Source organism: Henckelia pumila, chromosome 3, assembly GCF_033568475.1.
Source record: "Henckelia pumila isolate YLH828 chromosome 3, ASM3356847v2, whole genome shotgun sequence".
Classification (NCBI taxonomy): Eukaryota; Viridiplantae; Streptophyta; class Magnoliopsida; order Lamiales; family Gesneriaceae; genus Henckelia; species Henckelia pumila.
This window is the reverse complement of record NC_133122.1, coordinates 194,908,654-194,919,706: the sequence shown is the minus strand read 5'-3', so window position 1 is coordinate 194,919,706 and position 11,053 is coordinate 194,908,654. Positions and strand designations below refer to the sequence as shown.

Below are 11,053 nucleotides of genomic sequence, written 5' to 3'. Positions count from 1 at the left end.
TCTTATTTTATATGACTATGTATGTATAAGTATTTTGCTATGTTAGTTAAAATTTGCAAAGAGTCAGCACACTGCTATATGCACACAAAAATCTTATTTTCAAAATATTTTTTTCGACTCTAAAATTCATGACCGTACGTGAATTGTGATTTATCAACCATTAAGTTATTACGATTATGTGTTTTTTATTTCTTTTTTTAATTTACAAATTCTTTTAGAAATGCATGATATTAATTTTTTTTCATCTCGATTCCGACGAAAGTGATCGTAGATCTCTCTCATTATCAGAGTCGGATAGAGATTAGATGGAATTTGAGGAGCATTTATATTTTATTAATTGAATTTGAAAAACTTACACATTTTATATTAAGAATTTGAATATTATTGTTTTTGCTAATAATGGTTGTTTGATAAATTTTATATCTATTTTATGGATTGAAATATTAATATGAATGTTTATTGTTTAATTGATGACGTACATTAATTAGTTTATTTTATTGTTAGATGAATTTTTTTGAAATAATGTGTATTTGTTTGAAAAAATATAATAAAAGACTAAATATTGCTAAATTGGCTTTAGAGCGATTTTAAACGATGTCTTTTAAATGGCTCTAAATTCCCGGAATATTAAACACTTCTACATCTACTGATTCACAAACGATTTGAAACAAATCTTATATTAATAGCAATAAAACCGATCTTATAATCTTTTTAAATTTACGGCTTCATGAGTGGTTTAAAGAGTTTTTAAAACTAGTGTATATTCAATAAAGATTGGAAATCGTTCCAATAAATTCGGACTCAAGATTGCTTCAACGCAGTTCCGACTCCCATATACACATGTAAGAGCGGTTGAAAACCATTCATACACCAAAAAATTTCAAAAGTGGCTTGATATTGTTCCTGTATTTCTAGCTACAACAACGTTTTGAAAACGTTTCGGCATCGAGTTTATGTAGTGTCAATTTGAAACCGCTCCTAAATTATAAGCATCAATAGCGGTTGCAAATAGGTTTTATATTGGTGACACGTAGACGTGGTTTAGGACCGCTCTTATACCCAACATTTTTATAAGCGGTTTGACATCGTTCAGCATTTCTAGCTCCAACAATGCTTTCGAAGTGCTCCTATATTGATGGCATGTAGGAGCGATATTAAACCGCTCCTAAAGTGCTAGCATCGATACCATTTCGAAAATTGTTCATATATTTGTGGAGTGTAAGAGCGTTTTAAGACTATTCTTACACCTTAACACTTTTAAAACGCTTTGAAAATGCTCCAAAATGCACAACTACATAAGCACTTCCAAACCGTTGCTATATATACGACCTATATAACTGGTTTCAAACCGCACTTACAACCAACAATAGAAGCGGTTGTTCAACTTGTACCAACGGTTGAAAAAAAACGTTTTTATAAGATATAAAGGCGTAAATAAGAGGAGCGAATTTGCAACCGATGGTAAAAGTGTTGAAGCGGTTGAAAACCGCTCCTAAAACTTAAAATAACCGCTTCTATAAAACTATTTTTTAGTAGTGAACATCTAGGAAGGCCGTAAATTGTATTTGTCGACACACAGAGGAGAGGCATGTAGCACGGAGTGCAAGAACCATAGAGACATACCATTGTCACGGCATGAGGTGAATTAGATAGTCCTTTCTATCAGTCGTCCGTCGTTAGAAAACGAGGACTTCTTATCGTTGATCAAGAATGGATGGCAATTGGAAAATATTGCAAACACGGCAAAGGCGGTCATCGATCCATCCTTTTTCTTCTTCCTGAGTCTTTTGATCTTTTCAATATTTTGGTGGGCGAAATATTTAAAAGCTTATTGGAAGGCAGATTATCGTGATATAAACAATTAGTCATAATAATAATAACAACAATAACAACGATTAGAATTAAATTAAATTACCGAAGAATTAGACCCGACTCACAAGAGAGTCACAGACCTAGCTACTAGTTACTACGGACAAACCCAAAACCGGATGCTCTAATTGAACAATGAAACCCTTTTGTATTTATTATGTATCGGACCAAAACACCCAAAAGAATAAATACATACATATTGTATAGTGTGTACTAAAAACATATGCACACATCACGCAGTAACACCAACACATGGATATACATGACATGGACACAGTTTTTTTGATCGCTAGTCACACAAAACACACAGTTTTTCCATCAAACCATTATATGTGTTGTTTGAGATGAAAAAAAAAAGAAGAAAAGAAAACCAATTAATGCAAGAAAATTCGAATTGCTGATTCGAATCAAAATAACACGATATTTAAACCACACGCATACATACATACATGGACGAATCTATGTATGAGTTGTGCTAGGCTATAGCACAACCCATTTTTTTGGAGATATATATAGAGTGAATTGTGAATAAATTCTCAAACCCAAACCTTTCTTTCTCCCAACCCCTCCCTTTAAGATTTTTTTTTGAACTCCCTAAGACCACAAAACTTGATTATTTTAATAATTAATTCTTGTATTCAATATGGGTTATTTTGTGCTAAGATCTTAAGGTTTTATACTTAGATCTAAGGATCTCTGTGCTTATATTTCATGTTTTAATGCTTAATTTCGGTACAAAGAATTATGTGTAAAAATGGTATCAGAGCTTTATGTTAATTATTCAGACGTTTTATTATTCGTTAATTCATACTTTCCTTTGTTGAGGAGAAGATTTTTCACAAAAGATGACTTCAAACGAATGTTTGAATCAAGAGGATTTTATTTATACAAAATCCTACAAACAAGTTAATCTATTCACGATAGATTCCTTACAACAGGTTGTTATTAATGCTCTCAATTTTGAAGGGATAAAGAAAGATGATTTCTAACTCTCAATTTTTAGAGATTACTTCAGATTCCTCTAAACTCTTCGGAGATCTTAGAGAAATTCAAAAGACGGTACAATATTACAGCAATCAGCTGTATGAAATACCTCGGCAGATTGAAGAAATCCTTAAGAAACAAGAAGAAATTCTTGGAACTCTAAAGGATCTTCAAACTAAAATCATAAATCTAGAACACATTTTTGGTTCTAGAAAAGGAAATACTGGAGGAAGGTTACCACTCTCGTTTGGTACCGAACCTTTGTTACATCAGAAAGGTAAAACCAAAATGGTTCAAAGACCTTTAACTGATGATGAAATGATGATTAATCTTATAAAAGCAGTATCAGAGAAAAACACTATCTGATGACTACTTTCGAAAGATTAAATCTTGAGGATCTACAAGATCTTGCGGATTCTTTTTCGAATCTCAAAGTAGTAGATCTAAAAATGAATTTCCCTGAAGGTGAACAACCAATAGGGAATTCCCCAAGATGTGTGGTTAAAACAGAAGAACCACATAGTGAGTTCCATGTGGGAGAAAATTCACATCCAGCAGGAACCAGATCGAGAAGGAGTAAGATAACACTACATCAAACTCCTTATGGAAAAATTGTTTTAGACCCGATACATCCTTATGGGGTTATGTTAAACCTTGATGTTCTGGAATTAAAAAACAGAGAAGATCTCATTGATGATTGGACATCAGCTATGAGAATAGCAGCAGGAACATTAGATCTCAATAAAAAAGGATTCATTAAACTTCTAGAAATGAGTCTAATGGGATCTGTCAAGATAGCTTGGGAGATGACTATGCCAAAAACTAAGGAATCTATCTTAGTAGGAGAATCCCTCAGCGAGATTGGAGGAAGAATGACCACCCTATTTAAAGCACAATTCATAGGGGTAGACTATTTCAATAATCAAGATACAGAGAAAAGAAGAAGATATACTCAAGCTCTGTATAGCCTCGAGTTACATGATATCTGCTTAGTTGATGAATACATTACGTTATTCACTAAATACAGATGGAATTCGGGAGTCGAAGAAAATGTAGCTATTCAGCTATTTTTTGCAAAAATGTCAAGTCCCTGGAGAGAAATGCTGATTAAAGAATACGTTTCAGGTAATCTTGATACATTGGCAAGACGCGCCTCTTTTTTGAAAGGAAAATTGGTAGAATGGTGTCATATGGCAGCATTACAGAAGAACTACAAGAAAATAAGGGGTATAGATAAACGTACACCTTTATGTTGTAAAAAAAATAATCTTCCAACGATCATTAGAAGCAGATCACAGGGATTTAAAAGGAAGAAATTCAAAAATAATCCCTATAATAAAAGAATGAAAAATTCTTGAAAACCAAGAACATTTTGGTCCAAACAAAAGGCCAGATCCTATAGATCGGGTAGAAGAAGTGGACCTACAAGAACATCTCCAGCAACAGGCTCATCACAAAGCAGGGAAAGAACACCATCAAGAAGAACTTTCAGAAGAACTCATACAAGAGCAAGTGAAAGTTTCAAGGATTTCAACTGCAGGACATGTGGAGCAAGAGGACATATATCTACAAATTTCCAGAAAAGAAGAAAAAGGGAGTTAAAATCTTTGAAGCAACACCAGATATGGATAATGCGGTTTTTTTTTCAAGATCTAGTTCAAGTATATCAATTTGAGGATATCCCCTCAGATGAAAGTATATACGAAGAAGTGATATTGTTTAGTCAATAAGTTTCTGAGGATGAATCAGAATCAGAGTAAAGAGGAAGTGTTTCGGCATGAAACACATGAAAGTTTGGCTGGGTTCTTTAGTCAAACCACGATATCTCATAATATGGTCCAAAGGATTATGAGAGAAAATCCAACATTACAGAAGTACTAAGGATTTTTGGCAGGACAAGTTGAAAGAGTCTTAGGAAACCTAGGGCTAAGACAAAGAAGACATAATTTGATTTATAAGGTATCCAGAAGGGAAATGGTGATCCCTATGGAATTAACCAGTAATCAAATTGAGATGCAGTTAATTCCCTTTGAAGAAATTCGAGAAGAATTACAGAAATTAAAAGTAGAGGTAGCAAAGACAATGTCTTGGATTCATATTGGAGCAATCCAGATTATGATCAAAGCTACTTTTAAAGAGGGAATAGATTCACCCATATATATCGTAGTATGGGATAAAAGAATGGGGAATATACAAGATGCGGTTCTAGGAACTATCTCGGGAAATTTGTGTGCAGAAAAAATTATGGGAGTTATTTATCCAAGAATAGCCTACAATTTAGCTGATAGAGATTTTAGTCGAGCCTTGACGTTGCATCAAAACTTCAAAGAAAAAAGACTAATGAAGGAAGGTAATAGGTCATATTCTATTACGTATCAAATTTCATATGCTCTTTCTAATACTCATCATTCTGAATTATTTATTAGAAATGAGTTCATTGAAATTCCAGATATCTTTGGGAAAGCCGCTCAAGCAATATACCCGAAAAGGATCGAGTTTCCTTTAATTCAGGAAACAGACATTCAAATTCAAGACAGACCGGTTCTATACAAAGACCTTAAAATAGAACCCCGAAGGTTATCTTTCCAAGGAGACCGAATGACAAGTAGGAGATGGGACAAGTTTCCTATTCAAGAAATTCCACCAGAGGAAAAAGAGTTTTCTATAATAGGAAAACTTAGATCTCCAGAAGGATGGAAAGAAGTGAAAATAGTATTCGAAATTACAAGTCATTGGAACCAGTTTCCTTGTAACTCTATTTACTATTTGGAATAATAGGAAAAAGGAACTTACCAAGGAGTGATAAATATTGGAGAATTGGAAGTTCAAATCTGTGGAATTCCAGGAAAAGAAGTAGATCAGCTCATTCTTGGCCTAGAATTTCTGGAAGACCATAAACCATGGAAACGCCTTGAAAAAGTAATAGAGTTCATGGCAAAAGAAAAGACTTGGAGGATTCAATAAGAATTCTACGAAATGGAAAACCAAGAGAATTGGATAAGGGACAATCCCTTAATCAGATTCGAAAATTCTGTTTACAAACAGAGGAAGAAGTAACTGTTGAAATTAGTAAGTCATAAACATGATTTACTAGAACGCATTGAAAAGGTAAAAAGGAGTAACCATACTCTACCTTCTGAGGCCCTAGGAAAACTAAAGGTGAATAGTCTTAATCGAATTACTGAGTTACAACACAGTCTGTTAAAAATTACAGTGCCATTTAGTAATTCCTTTAAAAAATGACAACAAGTCCTTTCTCCATATACATTCCGATAGGGATGTTGTATGAACAATATAAGGCTGAATACTTTGCAGCTTATATTGATTCGGGAGCAGGAATTTATACAGCAAAAAGAGGAGTCTTCCCTGAAGAATGTGAAGAAGAATTGCCAAAAAATTTTGGACGAGATTTCTCTCGAAGAATTTTAATTCTTTACAAAGGAATAAAACAAGCAGAGATCCTTATGGGAGGAGCAGGTCAAACACCTTGGTACAAGGTAAAGACACCACCAATATATTTCCATGATACAGAAGCTGATATCCTGTTAGGAAATAACTTCTTATAAATGTTTAAGAAGTACACACAAGATAATGAGTCAAGAAGACTTATGTTCACTACAATTTGTGATCATAAAATTATCGTTCAAAGACTCAAGGTTGCTTTTTATCGACAATTGCCGATAATATTTCGCAGCCAGCGTGGTGATAAAGGACAACTTTTTCACCCAAAAATAAAAGATCCACGAAGGTTTGGAGAAACCATGTTGAAAATAACAACAGAACAAGAACTCCAAACAGAGGATATGGGGCTTCTCAAGGTAACTCTAAATCACAGAGATATGGAGTTAGAAAATAAGATATCCCTTGAAGATGTAAAAAAAAGGCTCAAAGAAAGTTACAACGAGCATCTTTTGGCATGGTGGGATAGAAATCAACTCAAAGCCAGTCTTACTCTAAAAGAAGGCAAAGAGTATGAATTCGTCAGATATAAGCCTATCCCAATGAACATAATAGATCAAAGGGATATGAGAATGATTATCAAGAAACATTTGGACCTTGGTCTAATCAAAGAAGGAGTTTTACCATATAGCAGCCCAGGTTTTATGGTCAGAAATCATTGTGAAATAAAAAGAGGGAAACCCAGGTTAGTTATTAACTACCAAGGTATTAATAAAATCCTGGAGTTTGATGGGTACTTCATACCCAGTAGAGAACATCTAATTAGCTGTGTACGAAATGCTAGAGTGTTCTCAAATTTTGATTGTAAGTCTGGATTTTACCAGATTCGAATAGAAGAAGGCATTAAGAAATTCACAGCCTTTTCTACTCCACAAGGACACTATATTTGGGAAGTTATGCCTATGGGATTGGCTAATGTACCCCAGATATTTCAAAGAAAGATGGATAATCTGTTTAAATATTATTTTGACTTTATGTTTGTTTATATTGATGATATTCTTATAGCATCAAAAAACATAGACGAACATGTTAAACACTTAGAGATTTTCTCTAAAATTTGTAAACAAGAAGGACTGGTTTTATCTGAAAAGAAAGCAGTCATAGCAACAAGGAAAATCGAATTCCTTGGCATAGAGATTGATGAATCTGGAATTATTCTACAGCCCCATATTGTGGAAAAGGTACAGAATTTTCCAAATAAACTCAAAAACGTAAAACAACTCCAAAGTTTTTTCGGAGCGGTTAATTTTGCAGGGATGTTCATAAACAACCTTGCGATGTACAGGAAGGTGTTCAGTCCTTTGTTAAAAAAGGACGCAAGGTTTATATGGACAGATGACCATACTAAAGGGGTAAACCAACTGAAGGAGATATGCAAGAAACTCCCAAAAATGCTATACCAGTTGATGAGGATGATTCGGTATTATTTACAGATACCAGCGACGATTGGTGGGCAGCAGTCCTTACTAAGCTCACTCCAAATGGAGAAGTACCATGCAGATACTGTAGCGGCCTTTTTACAGAATCTGAGGGAATCAGATGGCATATCAACGAAAAGGAATTTTACGCAGTTAAAAAGGCTTTTGAAAAATGGCCTTTATTTTTACTTGCTAAAAAATTTACCTTAAAAGTTGATAATACTCAGATAAAAGCTTTATTAAAGAATGAAATTGAATCTAAACCAGAGAAGGCTAGATTATTAAGATGGCAAGCTTTATATGAGAATTATATTTTTGATATTGTTATTATTAAATCTCATGAAAATATTCTTGCAGATTTCTTAACAAGGGATGGAAGGTAGTGACTTGAACTCCATCATGAAAATGCAGAGGCACCTCAGGGAACACCTTGGGTTGCTTCAAACCGAGTTCAACCAGTTAGTCATTAATGCGGAAATGGCTGGCACGTTACAACAAGCTGATCGTATCAAAGTATCTAATCGTATTACAGGATGTTTGCAAGCTCAAACTCAATTATGGGCTGTTATTCAAGGGTCAATTGTGAGGGCTATAGAGAAGCCATTGGTTTCTCATAAACAAGAAACGATTAAACCATTGGTTTTACAAGAAGAAATACAACCACTGGTTGTAGAACAAGATGTTGGGAATTCTAATACCCAAGACACAAGTGTTAATCTACCATCAGCTTTTGATGAATTGGATGAAGCAACAATTGATGAGAAAAACTCATCAAGTCAACCCTCTGCCTCTGGGGTAAAAGAGGAAGAGATCAATCTTAGGCCCAACATTGACAAGGGCAAATCTAAGATTGATACTAATCCATCTATTATTTCTCCATTCCAGGTTTACAAACAGAGGTGGGAGAAATTGAATACAAGGAGTGAAATCAACCCGAACACTTACAGGGTTGATATTGCAGGAATATATCCAAGGGTTTGGCTAAAAAACTGTGGGGACCTCGGGTTGCTAATCTCAACTTAGGGCAATTAATGAACAATGAACATTCATTAAGCATCAAATAAATAAACCAAGAGCAAAGTAAAAAAAAAAAAATTTTAAATAAACAGTGCCTCGCTCGATCGGTGAAAAACACCCGATCGAGCGGGATTCATAACCCTGCTCTCGGGTTCCAAACATTTATGGCCTCGCTCGATCGGGAAACTTCAACCGATCGAGTGAGCCATAAACTCAATTCCCCTGTTTTGCAAATAAAGGGGTTGCGCTCGATCGGTGATTATCACCCGATCGAGAGAGCATGGTTTTCCAAAAAAAATACAGCAAAACTCTTTGCTATCAAAACCAACTCTATAGAAGTATTTGCATGCCAAATCTATACCATAAGCATGATATAACAATTTCAAAACAGGTATAGACATATATACTAAGTCTCCAACATAGTAGACTAGTTTTACAATTATTACCGAAACACAAACTAGTCCAAAGCATGAAATTGTACAACATGTTTCTAAGTAAATCAAGCTAACACATGTTCTACCAGCTATAATACATGTTCTCTTGCTTAAAAACCCGAGTCACCACGTGCTAAGACTCTATCTCGAGCTATCCATGTCAAGTCTGACCAGCTCTTGCCCCACCTATTGCAATGCACACATACAAAACATAGCAATAGCCGAAAAACTCCGGTGAGAATAAATCCCAGTATAAATAACAAAACATGCAATAAAAAGAGCATCTCATCTAATGCTATAAAAATAAATGCAATGCATGTTTGAAGGATAGGCTAGCAAAGCTGATATCAATAAAGCTTGGTTCTTTGGGATCCCGAGGAATAAAATAGCTCTCAAACTACCGACACTCCCATTCGAGGCAGCATCAAGTATTTTATTCCTCTGACTTTGGTGCAACTATAGTGAGTCTTCTGGCTTTGAATATAAATCACATTCTGTGCCATGAGTCAAGCTGACTCTAAAAATAAATCTATATTCCATGCCACCCACTACAGCTCTCCAAACGTCATCTGCACTCTAGGCGATGGCTGCCCTCTGTGCTATTAAGGCTGGAGTTCAAGATGAATGCAACATAATCTGTATGCATTAAAAGCTATAAAACACATCTTGAACATGTAATCAAATAATCAAACAAAGCAACTAAGTCATTTAAATCACATAAACACATAGCCAAACGATAGCAAATAAGTATGTGATTTTACTCGAGATTAGCAGCTATCTCGAGGGCTCTATCCAATCTGGATAGCTGCTATTTATACCTGTCAATGTTGAGTCTGACACTACTTCAAGTTGCTGGAATCATCATTCAAAACAACATATCAAAAGCTATTCCAATTCTTGACAATTCAAGGCAAGGACAGTAGCTTCACAACTTCTTCAAACTTGATCATTTCTTTTCCAATTTCGAAACGGAATTCCCGAGTCGGCGAGCATTATATCAAATCAATTCTGAAATGAATTTATTAACAATCAAACAAATGCAATACCAACTCCAATCATGCTGCATTCAATTTACAAGAACAAAGGCTTGACAATTTGCGAATCAACGGCACAACGGATAAAAACCGACAACCGAAACAAATTCCAAACTAATATAACAATCTATTCTCATCATCTTCCTCAACATATCCACATTTACATACACGTTCCATCACATATTCAGAATTCAGAATTTTCGAATAAACTTCAATAATGCACAATAAATCTGAATAATAGTCTTTTTCCGTTTCGTCTTCGAATACATCATCGATGCTAACTCATGAACATATATATTCAAAAATAATAGCATCCCATATTCAACCCAAAATATCAAACATGAAAGAACTCAATAAAATTTGTACCAAAAGGTAGCTCTCGGAGCGGTGATCGCAAATATATGTTCAAATCGGAATTCTGACGGACGGATATCGAAAAATCGAAGCTTTTTAAGGGCTGAAAATGGCGTGGAAGCTAAGCTGATGTTCTTCCCCATTTCCTACTGCCTTACACGTTTTTTGCTGCTGACTATCAAGTGGGATTTCAGATATATATATTCAAATTGCACTTTAGTCCCTGAACTCTTCAGAAATTGCAATTTAGTCCTCGGCCAATCTTTTAATCCAATTTCAATCCTTATTAATTTAAAAATATTAGAATTTAATTCTAAACTCTAAAAATTCTCAAATTAAATTTTTTCGGATTAAAATTAAATCATTTCGGCCTTAAAATTGCGATATTTGCAAATTGCCTTCTGCGCGAGTTTCACCTCTGAATTCAATTCTCTTTAATTCACGAAACTTGGAATTTAAATCTCAAATTCCATAAATATTCAAA

The 11,053-nt window shown here is 34.6% G+C and overlaps 1 long non-coding RNA gene across 1 annotated transcript; it reads right to left on the bottom strand.

The window, feature by feature from the left end:
* Positions 1-9,233: 9,233 nt before the first annotated feature.
* Positions 9,234-10,709, bottom strand: LOC140886659 (uncharacterized). Its single transcript, XR_012151622.1, has 3 exons — positions 10,582-10,709; positions 10,000-10,189; positions 9,234-9,367 (listed from the first exon to the last, which is right to left on the bottom strand). It is a non-coding gene; the product is annotated as an uncharacterized lncRNA (long non-coding RNA).
* Between the last annotated feature and the right edge of the window lie 344 nt (positions 10,710-11,053).